Source organism: Grammomys surdaster, unplaced genomic scaffold (assembly GCF_004785775.1).
Source record: "Grammomys surdaster isolate TR1022 unplaced genomic scaffold, NIH_TR_1.0 125780, whole genome shotgun sequence".
NCBI lineage: Eukaryota > Metazoa > Chordata > Mammalia > Rodentia > Muridae > Grammomys > Grammomys surdaster.
Genome location: NW_021620611.1, coordinates 2,707,765 through 2,722,414, shown reverse-complemented (window position 1 = coordinate 2,722,414; position 14,650 = coordinate 2,707,765). Strand labels below are relative to the sequence as shown.

Below are 14,650 nucleotides of genomic sequence, written 5' to 3'. Positions count from 1 at the left end.
ATCAAAACATCAAATGCACAAAACAAAGAAAAAAATACTAAAAGCAGCAAGGGGAAAAGGTAAAGTAACATATAAAGGCAAACCTATAAGAATTACATCAGACTTCTCACCAGAGACTATAAAAGCTAGAAGATCCTGGACTGATATCATACAGACCCTAACAGAACACAATGCCAGCCCAGACTACTTTACCTAGGAAAACTCTCAATCAGTATAAATGGAGAAACCAAGATATTCCATGACAAAACCAAATTTACACAGTATCTTCCAACAAACCCAGCACTTCAAAGGATAATTGATGGAAAACTCCAACACAAGGAGGGAAACTACAACCTAGAAAAAGCAAGAAAGTAATCTTCCAACAACCCCAAAAGAAGATAGCCATACAAACATAATTCCACCTCTAATATAAAAAATAACAGGAAGAAGCAATCATTTTTCTTTAATATCTCTTAACATCAATAGACTCAATTCCCCAGTAAAAAGACATAGACTGACAGACATAAACAGGATCCAGCATTTTGATGCATACAGGAAACGTACCTCAGTGACAAAGAGAGACACTACCTCAGAGTAAAAGGCTGGAAAACAATTTTCCAAGCAAATGATCCCAAGAAACAAGCTGGAGTAGCCATTTATTTGATATTAGATCAAATAAAATCAACTTTCAAACAAAAGTAATCAAAAAACATAAGGAAGGACACTTCATACTTATAAAAGGAAAAATCTACCAAAATGAACTCTCAATTCTGAATATCTATGCTCCAAATGCAAGGGCACCCACATACATAAAAGAAACTTTACTAAAGCTCAAAGCACACATTGCACCTCACACAATAATAGTGGGGGATTTCAACACCCCACTCTCAGCAATGGAGAGATCATGGGAACAAACTAAACAGACACAGTGAAACTAACAGAAGTTATGAAACAAATGGATTTAACAGATATCTATAGAACATTTCATCCTAAAACAAAAGAATATATCTTTTTCTCAGCACCTTGTGGTACCTTCTCGAAAATAGACCATACAATTGGCCTCAACAGATACAAAAATATTGAAATAACTCTTGCATCCTATCAGATCACCACGAACTAAGGCTGGTCTTCACTAATAGCAAAAACAATGTAAAGTCCATATACACATGGAAACTGAACAATTCTCTATTAAATGATGACTTGGTCAAGGAAGAAATTAAGAAAGAAATTAAAGAATTTTATAATTTAATGAAAGAGGACATATCATACCAAAACTTTTGGGACACAATGAAAGCAGTCCTAAGAGGAAAACTCATAGCTCTAAATGCCTGCAAAAAGAAACTGGAGAGAACATACACTAATAACTTGATAGCACACCTGAAAGCTCTAGAATAAAAAGAAGCAAATACACCCAAGAGAAGTTGACAGAAGGAAATAAACTCATGGCTAAAATGAACCAAGTAGAAACAAAAAGAACTATATAAAGTATCAACAAAACCAGGATCTGGTTCTTTGAGAAAATCAACAAGATAGATAAACCCTTAGCCAGACTAACCAGAGGGCACAAAGACAGTATCCAAATTAATAAAATTAGAACTGAAAAGGGAGAAATAACAACAGAAACTGAGGAAATTCAAAAAATCATTAGATCCTACAACAAAGGCCTATAGTCAACAAAACTGGAAAATCTGGAAGAAATGGACAATTTTCTAGACAGATACCAGGTAACAAAGTTAAGTCAGGAGCAAATAAACCATCTAAACAGTCCCGTAACCCCTAAAGAAATAACAGCAGTCATTAACAGTTTCCCCACCAAAAAAAGCCCAGGACCAGATGCTTTTAGTGCTGAATTATATCAGACCTTCAGGGAAGACCTAATACCAATTCCTTTCAAACTAGTCCACAAAATCGAAACAGAAGAAACACTACCCAATTTGTTCTATGAAGCCACAATTACATTCATACCAAAAACCACACAAAGACCCAACAAAGAAATAAATCTTCAGACCAATATCTTATGAATATTGATGCAAAAATACTCAATAAAATTCTCCAAAACCGAATCCAAAAATACATCAAAACAATCATTCATCATGATCAAGTAGACTTTATGCCAGGAATGCAGGGATGGTTCAACATTCAGAAATCCATCAACATAATCCACTGTATAAACAAACTCAAAGAAAAAAATCACATGATCATCTCACTAGATGCTGAGAATCATTTGACAAAATTCAACACCCCTTCATGGTAAAAGTCCTGGAAAGATCAGGAACTCAAGGTCCCTATCTAAACATTGTAAAAGCAATATACAGCAAACAAGTAGCCAACTTCAAACTAAATGGAGAGAAACTTGAAGCAATCCTACTAAAATAGGAACTAGACAAGGCTGCCCACTCTCTCCCTACCTACTCAATATAGTGCTTGAAGTCTTATCCAGAGCAACTAGAAAACAAAAGGAGGTCAAAGGGATACAAATTGGAAAGGAAGAAGTCAAAATATCACTATTTGCAGATGATATGATAGTATACCTAAGTGACCCCAAAACTTCCACAGAGAGCTCCTAAACATGATAAACAACTTCAGAAAAGTGGCTGGATATAAAATTAACTCAAACAAATCAGTAGCCTTCCTTTATTTAAAGGGTAAACAGGCTGAGAAAGAAATTAGGAAAATGACACCCTTCACAATAGTCACAAGTAATATAAAATACCCTGGTGTGAATCTAACCAAGCAAGTGAAAGATCTGTATGACAAGAACTTCAAGTCTCTGCAGACAGAAATTGAAGAAGATCTCAGAAGATGGAAAGATCTCCCATGCTCATGTTTTGGAAGGATTAATATAGTAAAAAATGGCCATCTTGCCGAAAGCAATCTACAGATTCAATACAATCCCCATCAAAATTCCAACTCAATTCTTCATAGAGATAGAAAAATCAATTTGCAAATTCATTTGAAATAACAACAACAACAACAAAAAACAGATAGCGAGAACTATTCTCAACAATAAAAGAACTTCTAGGAGAATTGCCATCCCTGACCTCAAGCTGTACTACAAAGCAATAGTGATAAAAAAAAAATGCACGGTATTGGTACAGAGACAGGCAGGAAGATCAATGGAATAGAATTGAAGACCCAGAAATGAACCCACACATCTATGGTCACTTGATCTTTGACAAAGGAGCTAAAATCATCCAGTGGAAAAAGGACAGCATTTTCAGCAAATGGTCCTTGTTCAACTGGAGGTCAGCACGTAGAAGAATGAAAATAAAGGACCTTCCCATAAAACCAGATACAGTGAAAATAATAGACGAGAAGGTGGAGAAGACTCTCTCGAATACCTAGGCACAGGGGAAAAGTTCCTGAACAGAACACCAATGGCTTATGCTCTAAGATCAAGAATTGACAAATGGGACCTCATAAAATTGCAAAGCTTCTGTAAGGTAAAGGACACTGTCAATAAGACAAAGTAGTAACCAACAGATTGGGAAAAGACATTTACCAATCCCACATCTGATAGATGGCTAACATCCAATATATACAAAGAACTCAAGAAATTAGGCTCCAGACCACCAAATACTCCTATTAAAAATGAGGTACAGAGCTAAACAAAAAATTCTCAACTGAGGGAACTCAATTGGCCGAAAAGCACCTAAAAAAATATTCAGCATCCTTAGTCATCAGGGAAATGCAAATCAAAACAACCCTGAGATTCCACCTCACACCAATCAGAATAGCTAAGATCAAAAACTCAGGTGATAGCAGATGCTGGTGAGGATGTGGAGAAAGAGGAACATTCTGCCATTGTTGATGGGATTGCAAGATGGTGCAACCACTCTGGAAATCAGTCCGGTGGTTCCTCAGAAAATTGAAGATAACATTACCTGAGGACCCAGCTATACCACTCCTGGGTATATATCCAGAAGATGCTCCAACATATAACAAGGACATATGCTCCACTATATTCATAGCCGCCTTATTTATAGTAGCCAGAAGCTAGAAAGAATCCAGATGTCCTTCAGCAGAGGAATGGATACAGAAAATGTGGCACATTTACACAATGGACATTACTCAGCTATTAAAAGCAATGAGCTCATGGAATTCTTAGACAAATGGATGAAACTAGAAAATATCATCCTGAGTGAGGTAACCCAGTCACAAAAGATCACACATGGTAGTCACTCACTGATAAGTGGATATTAGCCCAAAAGCTAGAATACCCAAGATACAATTCACAGACCACATGAAGCTCAAGAAGAAGGAAGATCAAAGTGTGGGTGCTTTGGTCCATTTTAGGAGTAACAAAATACTCACGGGAGCAAATATAGAGACAAAATGTGGGACAGAAACTGAAGGAGGCGCTGTCTGGAGACTGCTCTACCTGGATATCCATCCCATGTGCAGTCATCAAATGCAGATGTTGTTGTGGATGCCAGGACGTGCATCCTGTCAGGAGCCTGATATAGCTGTCTCCTTAGAGGTCTGCCAGAGCCTGACATATACAGAGGTGGATGCTTACAACTAACCATTGACCTGATCATGGGGTTCTCAATGGAGGAATGAAGGAGCTGAAAGGGTTTGCAGCCCCATGGGGAGAGCAACAATACCAACCAACCAGAGCTGCCAGGGTCTAAACCACCAATCTGGGAGCACATAGGGAGGGACCCATGGCTCCAGTTGTATATGTAGGGGAATATGGCATTGTCAGGCATAGGTGGGAAAGGAAGTCCTTGGTCTAATGAAGGGTGGATGCCCCAGTGTGTGGGAATTTGTGGGTGGAGAGGTGGGAGCGGGCAAGTGGTGGGGGCACATCCTCATAGAAGCAGGAAGAAGGGGGATGGCATAGGGGGTTCCTGGGTGGGAGGGAAATGGGGAAAGGGGATAACTTCTGAAATGTAAATAAAATATCCAATTAAAAAAGGAAGCAAGAAAGAAGGGGGGAAAGGGAAGAGGGAAAGATGGAGGGAGGAAGTCAGAAATGGAGGGAGGAAGAGAAATCAGAAAAGCAAACAGAAAAGGCTAGATACAGCTTGGTTTTATTTATATGAAATGCTTGGCTAGGCAAATACATGAAGACAGAAATTAAGTCACTGGTTTCCAGAAAAAGCCAAGAGAGGAGAGAGACAAATGATGCCTAACTGACTTGGAGGACACGTGTGATAAGATCAAAAAGTCACATAGCAGGAATCACATAGCGGGGTGATACCTTAACACTGTGAATATACTAAAGCTCTTTAAAATGATAAGTGTGATAAGATATGAATTAAATTCCAGTAAAACATTCTAAAACAAAAAGGTAAATATACTCCAGATGAACCTTCATTTAGAGCAGCAGAGTGTGTTGTGCAAAAATAAACAAGTGAGTGAAGGAAACCTTGCTGTGGATTTCTGCCGAGACGGAATGTGTGGCGAGTTCTCATTCCCACTCGGAGTCAGCCTCTGAGAGGAGCCGAGCAGGGCTTTCCTGGGTCACCGCTCTCGGTGGGCCGTGGCTCCCATACTCAGAATTTGGGAACGCAATCATTCTAGCTGAGTGAACACAATTCTGTTGGAGCATATGAAAAGCCACAGAAAGTGCAGATGGGCCAGCTGGAGACATACTTGGGTTAAGGGAGAATTGTTTGTTGGTTTATTATTTTAAAGATTTAGGTAAAGTGAAAAAGATTTTTTTAAAAAAGAAAAGGAAACAAAATTCCAGCCAAACCTCATCAAACTCATACACCATGGATGAATATCTAGAATGCACTTTCTTTGATAATCTGTAGAAAGTTAAGGTAGACAACCCAATTAAGACAGAACTTAATCTGCATTTCGTCCCAGGGTTTAGGGGAAACACAAAGAAAGAGAATATACTTTCATGGTAGAATGGAATGTGCTGTTGTGTTTTTAATAAGCTCATTTTAAAGAAGCACACTGAAATGGTCAAAGTCTTGGGAGGAAATGTCTAGTGATGCTTTGCTTTGACTCATTCTCAGATCCATTGCTAAAAGAAATCCAAATAGCCAGGCAGGCGGGCAGTGAGAAACTCAGTGGTGGCCCAGAAATAGCTAATGCACAAGACAGGCCTCAGTGGTGGCCCAGAAGTAAATGAGACAACTGTCATAATACAGATGAGCTGTCAGCAAGACCATCAAGGTGACTCTGTACACCCAGCCTGCTGTGTCTGAAGCAGTAGGTTTAGCTGTCAACTTCTTTGGAGCCCTAGAGAGAGATGGAACTGATTGCCGCATGCACTTTTCTGGATTTCTAACTCATGGCTTAGATGGTCCCATGTAAGGAAAAAAAAAAAGGATGAGAAATTTTCCAATTAGCTTGATGAGTATAAATGGAATGCCCTGTGCTACAGAAGTTCTGAAAGATGTACAATACTGTGTATGCTATATGGGCTGGCTGTACTAGAGTTCCAAATGCAAGCTAAAGCAGTAAAGCTCACAGACAAACAAGTAGTACTCAGGTATTTAAATAAAATCATTGTACCTTGTAATCTATATAAAACTATATAATCTAAATAGTTACATATTTAACCCCACTCCCACAGGGAGAAATGGAAAGTCCTTTCTTAAGGGTCAAGAAAAGTATACACCTTTTTGATAAGCTGTCACCCACTCTATCACAAAGGAAAGTGAAGTGTCAGTCTGGAGGGCAGGAAGCAGCAGCGACTATGCACCCTCCATCTGGAGAGAGGTAGGAATCGTTACTGAAGAGAAGCTTTCAGAAAAAAGAGAAATACTCTCACCAAAGCCAGATAACTACAAGTGTTAAACAGAGTCAGATTTTTTTAATCTCTTGGGTTTATCCAGATACAATTGTATTTTTGCTGTCAATTTCTATCAAGAATTCTTATTTTCATATTAATAAATTGAAATTTTCTTAATAGGAACTTAAGAGCTTTCAGGCTGTCTTGAAAGATGATAACACTGCATAGTTTCTCAAAATAATTTATAATCATAGTAAGAGAGTATCCCCTGAGTTTCTTCTCATACCTCAGGAATTTTTTTCCTCTTCAAAATTGTACTAAAAAGATGGTGTACACCAGTGGTTCTCAATCTTCCTAATGCTGTAGCCCTTTAGTTCAGTTCCTCATGTTGTCTTGACTCCATCCATAACATTATTCTTGTTGCTACTTTTGACTCTAAGTTTGCTACTGTTCTGAATCATAATGCAAATATCTGATATGTAGGATGGTCTTAGGTGACCCCTGTGAAAGTATCAGTCAATCCCCAAAGGGGGTTGACCCCCAGGTTGAGAACTGCTGTATATCCTTGCTCTCTTCTCTTGAGTTGAGAGCAGCCAAATGTACTTGTTATTGTTTTGTGCATGTTTGTAAACCCCAAGAGCATTGTCGAGAGACAGTATGTGTTACTACCCTGTGTATCTCAAACACAGCTAGGAATTATCCCAGTCTGCTCAGAGTCACCTTCACGTTAGTGTGGAATTGTGTGAATGAGTTCTAAATACAGAAGGCAAGAGTAATCTGGGGAAAGTGGCTGAGTCAGGGGAGTGATTGAGGAGGGAGAGAGCTTGGTTGCTACTTGCCTAGTTTCTGAGCTGCGGTATCCCACAAGCTGGTGTACAATCCCTTGTCTGAAAACAAGAGACCAGATGTATTTCAAAACACTAGTTTTAGTCTTGAGAAAAGTAACCCCTTTTCAAATTGGTTCTATACACTGTAACAGTGTGATACCCTTAAGTTCAAAACCACAATGTAGAATCAGCAACTCAGGACCAAGAACATCAACTTGCCTGTGGTTTTATCTATGAACATCACACAAAATGAGAAAGAGACTAAAAATGGGCTCTTATCAGTGCATATCAAGGTATTGTCCCCAAAAAGACTCTGAAAAGACTTTGGGATTGATATATAGATAAATGACATATAAATAGATAGACAAACAGATTGATTGGTAGAAAATAGGTAGATTGATAAACAGATTATAGTGTATATATGTAGGAAAGAGGAAGAGAGGGAGGGAGAGAGAGAAAAAGAAAAGGAGAGAGGAAGGAAGGGAGGGAGAGAGAAAGAGAGAGGGGGAGAGAGAGAAAAAACTTGTAGCTTGCAATTCAGTTGTTCCATTTAAGATACTACCTCTTTTACTTGTTCAGAAGAAAATCCCATCCTGATTTACTGGTGGCACCTCCTCTGCAGTGGGTCCTTCACCCCCTGCTTCCTTTAGGCCTTTCACAACAGATATTTAACAAAAGACATCAGTATCAAACAGGAGGCCACCAAGCGACAGTGAGCCTTATAAGATGTGGCCTTGACATCCAAATAGACATCTCCTTGTTAAGAATTCTCGAAAAGAGTTTTATAATTACTGGTGGGGTTTGGTGAATCATTGAGAATATGTGAGTATCTTAGTGATTGGTTTAAGTAATCTTTTTCCTTATAATTTGTATTTACCTAAATTATATGTATCACCTGTCTTCACACCTGAGGTAATTTGATATAAACAATACAGTTGTTCCCTCAAGAACAGAAATGGTGGGTTATCTCTATCCTCTATCCCTCTGCTTCCTCTTTTCTTCCTCCCCTTTACCCTACTGAGCCCTTTTACACAATTCCAAGTAATATTAAAATGTGAAGAGTAAGAAGACAGCTCATTTGTTATCATACATGGGAAATACTGTCAAAGTGAAGTAAAGTTGACTTCTTGCCACTGCACCCGGGCATTTGCATTGAACCCACAGAGCTATTTTCTTGGCTCCCATCTCCACACAATGAGGGAAAGAGAGTACTAGTATTCGGCTGAAGAGCTAAGAGCTGTGTCGTACCAGTTCATCCAACATGTGAGCCACATTTATCATTTTGATGTTAAAATTAAGAAGAGGTGCTACTGTTTTAATAATGTATTTTAATAATGTATTTTAATAACTTTTGTAATTTTAACGTATTTTAATAATTTTAATAATGTATTTTAGCCAATATATACAAAACATTAACACTACTAATTAATACACAAACAATAAAGAAAAAATATATTTTACATTCATCCATATTTCATACAAAGTTTTCAGAATACTGTACATATATACATTTCAAGGTTTGTGTGATACACATAGGTATTGGCTGTCTTGTTGAAGAGCACAAGAAATGTAGACACTTTCTAAGAATGGGACCCAATTCCTCAGGAGTTCGTTATCTTCTGGGTAAAGAGTGGTCCTTACTTCTACATCACTTCTTTTTATTGACTCTGCTATTTATTGTGTTTATTATAAAAATAATAAAGACCATCATCTGATGAGAATAAGTTCCTTTTGCTACGCCCAGTCGTAGAAGCATACTGAATCCATGTTGAGAATGGCATTGTCCTTTGGCTACTAGAAGTTACAACTTGTATCTAAACTTAAGAAAATAGGACAATCAGAAAAATATACCCCATCTTCCTGTAAAGAAATTTGCAGAATCTCAGATGGTCTGTTGATGTTAAACCTGAAATTATGCTGTAGAGATTTAAACACATGTCAGAAAAGCGCAGTATAGCAATACTGGAGATACTAAGTAAATATTAAAATGGCTAAAATGCAGTTGAAGCTGGTTTAGGAATCTAGATTCTTTTCCCATTGGAACTAGGGACTTAAGAGTTTGTTTTTTCTTTTGTTTTGCTTATTTATAGTACTATTTATTTAAGAAACTAACTTCATGTAGACTTCTCTAATAGACAATGAGAATAATAGCAGGATGTTCATACTAATAATAGGATGCATTTCAGAGGTACACCGACACCACTGATTTGTTTACTATTGAACAGTGGTCATGTGAGATCACTCTATTTTACTCCAAGTTTAAGAAATTGAGACAAACAAAGCATAGTGGTTTTCCCAAGATCACGCAGTTAGGAGAAAATGGATCAGAATTCATATCAGTGTTTCTTAAATCAACAATAAAGTCAGTGTCATTTGACAAATATATAGTTGTGTGTATCAAATATGTATATAGTTGTATATATGTATATGTTTGTATACATGTATATATACATACCTATATATGTATATCTATATGTGTATATTTGATACACACACATATATATGCATATACATGTATATGTTACAGGCTTATAATTTACATAGGCAGATAGATATAAATATAGAACATCCATGGACTATGTGGTATTTTTCTGAGTCCAATTTATTTTGTATAACTAAATGGCCTCCAGAGCAAGCCACATTCCTGCAGATATCATTGTTGCATTGTACTTTACAGATGAGTACAATTCAACTGTATATATTTTAGTTCCTACACAACCTGTGCAAGTGTCAGTTTGATAAAGCTATTACTGCAAAATAAAAACTTATGTTGTTAATCAGTGAAGTTCAGAGTTTATTTCCCATTGAACTGTGCCTAGATGCAGAATTCTTAATCATCTTGGAGTTAATAGATTATGAACACCATTGTTTGGCTTTGCAAGCTAAATCCTCTTTCTTCATCCTGTTTTCAAACCACACCACCCATCTTGCTGATTATTCTCTTCTCTCTCTCTCTCTCTCTCTCTCTCCTCTCTCCCACCCTCTCTCCCTCCCCCTCTCTCTTTCCCTGTTCTTCTTGAATAGGATAGAATGCAACTGGGTTCTCAAGGATAAGAGAATTAGAACCAAGTTCAATCAAAGCCCTGAGAATGAGGACAAGATGGCAGAAGACATCCTCAAAAATGCCAGAAAATAAAAGATATCTACATGGGATTCCCTCTGTGTTATGAATAATTTTGTAGTAGTATATACAGCAATGCTTATATAACCCCTTGAAGCCCTTGAATATCTGTTTAATTCTAGCACTTCTCCTTTCTCCCTTGTTTTCAAAGAAACCAGAACCAAGAGATAGGAATTCAAGCATGTTGCCTATTACAGAAGCTATGAAGTTGGTATCAATACTTCCATTCATCTCCCTCTGTTCTGGGTCAAGAGGGCACAGTGACAGTATGGTTGGGAGTCAAAATTGTGTTAACTTGAGGGCAGGAGGCCAAAGCAAAGTCCAAGCAAACAAACTAGATGGTCACTGCTAATGAGCAGAGAACTGGCTTCTCACTAAGAGTCTCCTGGTCTGTGAGGAACTTAATAAAATTAGACAGTGTACCAGTGACTGAGTGACTGGCATGAGAGCAGAGCTACACAGAGATGATATGATTGTCCCAGCTCGAACAGGTTATTTTGCACACTGTTATAGATTTATGCAAACTAAGGGATGGCTTTAACTCCTTCCTCGTCTCAGAACCCAAACCTTTATTTTCCCTCTAGGAAATCTATTTCTCCTGAGTGGATCATCATGCAGAAATTAAATTAGGTGTCTAATGAGAATTCAGAGATCAACATTCTGTGGAACTAGAAGATATATGTACATACTTAGTTTGAATTACATTTCAGCAAATTTGTGTCATTCTGAGTTTGTTTAATTTGAAATTGTGGAAGTTGTGCATGAATCTAAATTATGTTAAGGGCCCCAGGCCAAGCTATTTTTCACAGTTTTTCAGATGTATATGTATCAGTCTGTTCCATATGATCCCTAACATCCGTGTTCTATGGCAGTGAATGCAATATTTTCTTCAATATCAAACACTCAGCCCGTAAACTGGCGATTTGAACTGGTCCTAAAACAATTAGAAGTGTTTACCTGGCAAGAGAAGCATCTGACAGCACTGTCAAAATGTACTGGAAGCCAAAACATTTTAGCTTTCAATAGGCAGGGTTCACACTGCTCATGCCTTAGGTAGGTGTACATCAGTAGATATTACGTGTCTTCACAAGGACATAGCTCTGAGAATAAGAATTAGCCAAAGCTGATGCTCACCCAATGAGTTGATCCAGTCTAAGTAGATTGTCTTGCCTCTTCTCCAACTGACAGCAGTGAGAGATTTCATTACAATAGAAACCAAACTAAGGCGTAATGCGATATCAAACATTAGCATATGTAAATCATCCTGTAACATGTGTTGAATATTCATTCTATAATTTATCTGAAAGCTGGTTCCTTGTGTAGTGAATGGGCCTGGTTATCTTTTAAAGTATCACCATCATCAGCCCAATATTTTCTGAGCCCTTGTTATCCAAGATTTAGGTAATTTGTCATTTTTTTTTCATTCTGTTGAAACTGCTCTTCGGTACCAAACTGATCACCCTTTAAGCATGTTTAGGGAACTGCCACAACCCAACTGCATAACACAGAGACACCTACAACGCCTGCCTTCCCTGCCGTCTCGAGCTCAAGCTTCTCAACCTAGCTTTATAGTCAGGCTTTTCTTTCTTCTTCTCTTCCTTTACCACCTCTCTCTCTCCTTTCTTTCTTTCTTTCTTTCTTTCTTTCTTTCTTTCTTTCTTTCTTTCTTTCTTTTGTTCTTCCTTCCTTCCTTCCTTCCTTCCTTCCTTCCTTCCTTCCTTTTTTTCTTTCTTTCTAATGAATTATAATATATAATACAAAAATGCAAGCTCCTCGAATTGGAGATTATGAATGTTCACTAGTGAACCAACCAAATAACACTCAAATCTAAAGAAATTCTAATTCTCTTCTAGGTATCACCTACCATCCTTGTGGAAAAACTTACTTCTAAGAGAAGAAATTAACTAAGTCAGTCTTAACATATATTAAGATTCTCCTACACGCAGAACTTGGGAGAAAGCCCTGACTTGGAGGACGCAAGCCTGCCTCAGACCCTCCAAACTTGATAGTCTGTGACAGCAAAACTCATTCAATTTCATGCAGGGGATGTATCCAAGCACCCTTAGGTATCATTAACACAATCACAATTTATCCAGGAACTACCAGCTGGAGGTATTGGAACAGCAATTGACGAGAGGAACGGGAACACTGGCAATGGGAACTGGATGATGTGGAACCACATGCAGCTCCAAGTTTCCCCAGTTCAACTCCTTAGTCATCACCCAGCTTCCTACTCAATGACATTTAACAAAGGGCTGAAAAAAAAGGTGTGCCACTCTACCTATGCAGTTCCAAACTTCCACCCAGGATTTTCTGCCCTCCAAGTAAAATGTCCATAGTAAAGTCAGGGTAACTAATGCCATCTGTCCTGGGTAATATGTTCCCTTCCTCCTCAACAGGCACGGACAAGAAACGCATCTTTAAATGCAGTTTTCTTTTGAACAAAGATTAAATGTATGCTAGTACTTGGAGTGTTATTATAAAGTTGGAATTTTACTAAGCTCTTATATTATAAAGGCAATTCAAAAATAGTAAATTACTGTTGAAAATTCAGGGCAAATTACTCATAGTCCCAATCCCACCAGAGAAATACTGTACTGTAAATTTCATACACTAAGCATCATGTGGTCCACACAATGGATCCATCCTTTGTAATGTTGCTGCAGTGATCACACTAGGAAAGCATTTTGTGGACTTTTGCTTTATCTAATCTGTGCAGATGGATGCTTCTACTACAGGAGCATGACATCTCACCTTGCCTTCTTGTAACAGGACATATTAGCAACAGGCTCTACCTCTGCTCCTCCAAGGGAGCCACATAGCTGGGCTAAAATAAATGATGCTAGCAGAGCACAGCCTGGATTGTCACCCCTCCAGCTTTTTTAATATTTATGTAAATGAAAAAACACCTCACTGCAGACATAGCTCAGGGGCAGGGTACTTGTTTACATAATATAAGCTGGACTCTGGATTCCATCTCCAGCAAAGGTGATGAGGGCAAAGGGGTCACATCAAAAATCTCTAGGATTAAAGTACGAACATTAATAATACTTGTCCTGCATACCCTACAGGGTGTTTCATTAACTAATTGATCTGCTTTGAGCACATGCCATATACATGAAGTATTTGATGCTAGAGACTACGGAAAGCAGTGGGGCTAGCATCTCCAGTTACTGAAGGCACATCTCACGTAGCGCCCAGAGACAGGTGAATACTCTGGTACAGGTGAGCTAACCCATTCAGAAGAGCACTGAAATCAGGCTTCAGGAAGGCAGGAGTCTCTGGTTTCCCATCAGGCATTGGAACTCTCTAAGTTCAGGTCCTCCTTGTCCATTACAGATCCCGCTCTAGTTCTCAGTCTCTTCAACTCTTCTTTACCAACACCTTGTCACCAGCTTCTTTTTAAAGCAGGAATCAGCTGTCTATCAACTTAGAGTCCTAGTCCTTAGCCTGACCCTTCGTCTACATGCCAGGGCTTGAACACACAGACACAAAACACATTAAATAAATGAAGTGTGTAATGTAAAAATATAATTTCAATTTCCTGACATCTCAATTTCTTTACCTACTTATCTCAAATAATTTTTATTTATTTCTATGTACTTAGTTATTCAGTTCAGAAGTTGCATCCCAGACCACTGCAGCATCTCTTACAGCTTAGTCGGCAACATCAAATTTTTGGACCATCCCATGTCTTTCTAGTTTATGAGTTCAGCTCTCTCTGCTATGAAAATCCCTCAGCCTCATCCTGGCCTCTACTTCAGTGATCTTCCAAATGGCTCACTACTCAATGTTTTCATGAGAGCACCATTTCTTGCTTTACATTTTTTTTTCTATATCCTACCATTCTGATCATTTTTAAAAATTAAAAAATTCCTTTCATCTCCTTTACCTCCATGAATGAATTCAGCCATCTTTCTCCATCTATACCTGAGCATGCCTTCAGAAAGTTGTGATATTTTGCTCATTTTGAATTCTTGACGTCAGGCTTCTAATGAGTTCTAAACAGAGTATCACTATTGATCA

General features: G+C 38.2%; 1 long non-coding RNA gene across 2 annotated transcripts in view; it reads left to right on the top strand.

Annotated features, from left to right (window-relative positions):
- Positions 1–10,640, top strand: part of LOC114640150 — a 77,629-nt gene extending 66,989 nt beyond the window's left edge. For both annotated transcript variants that reach the window (XR_003714110.1, XR_003714109.1), the window contains one exon: positions 10,528–10,640. This is a non-coding gene — a long non-coding RNA (uncharacterized LOC114640150). The remainder of the gene's footprint in view (positions 1–10,527) is intronic.
- Positions 10,641–14,650: the final 4,010 nt, after the last annotated feature.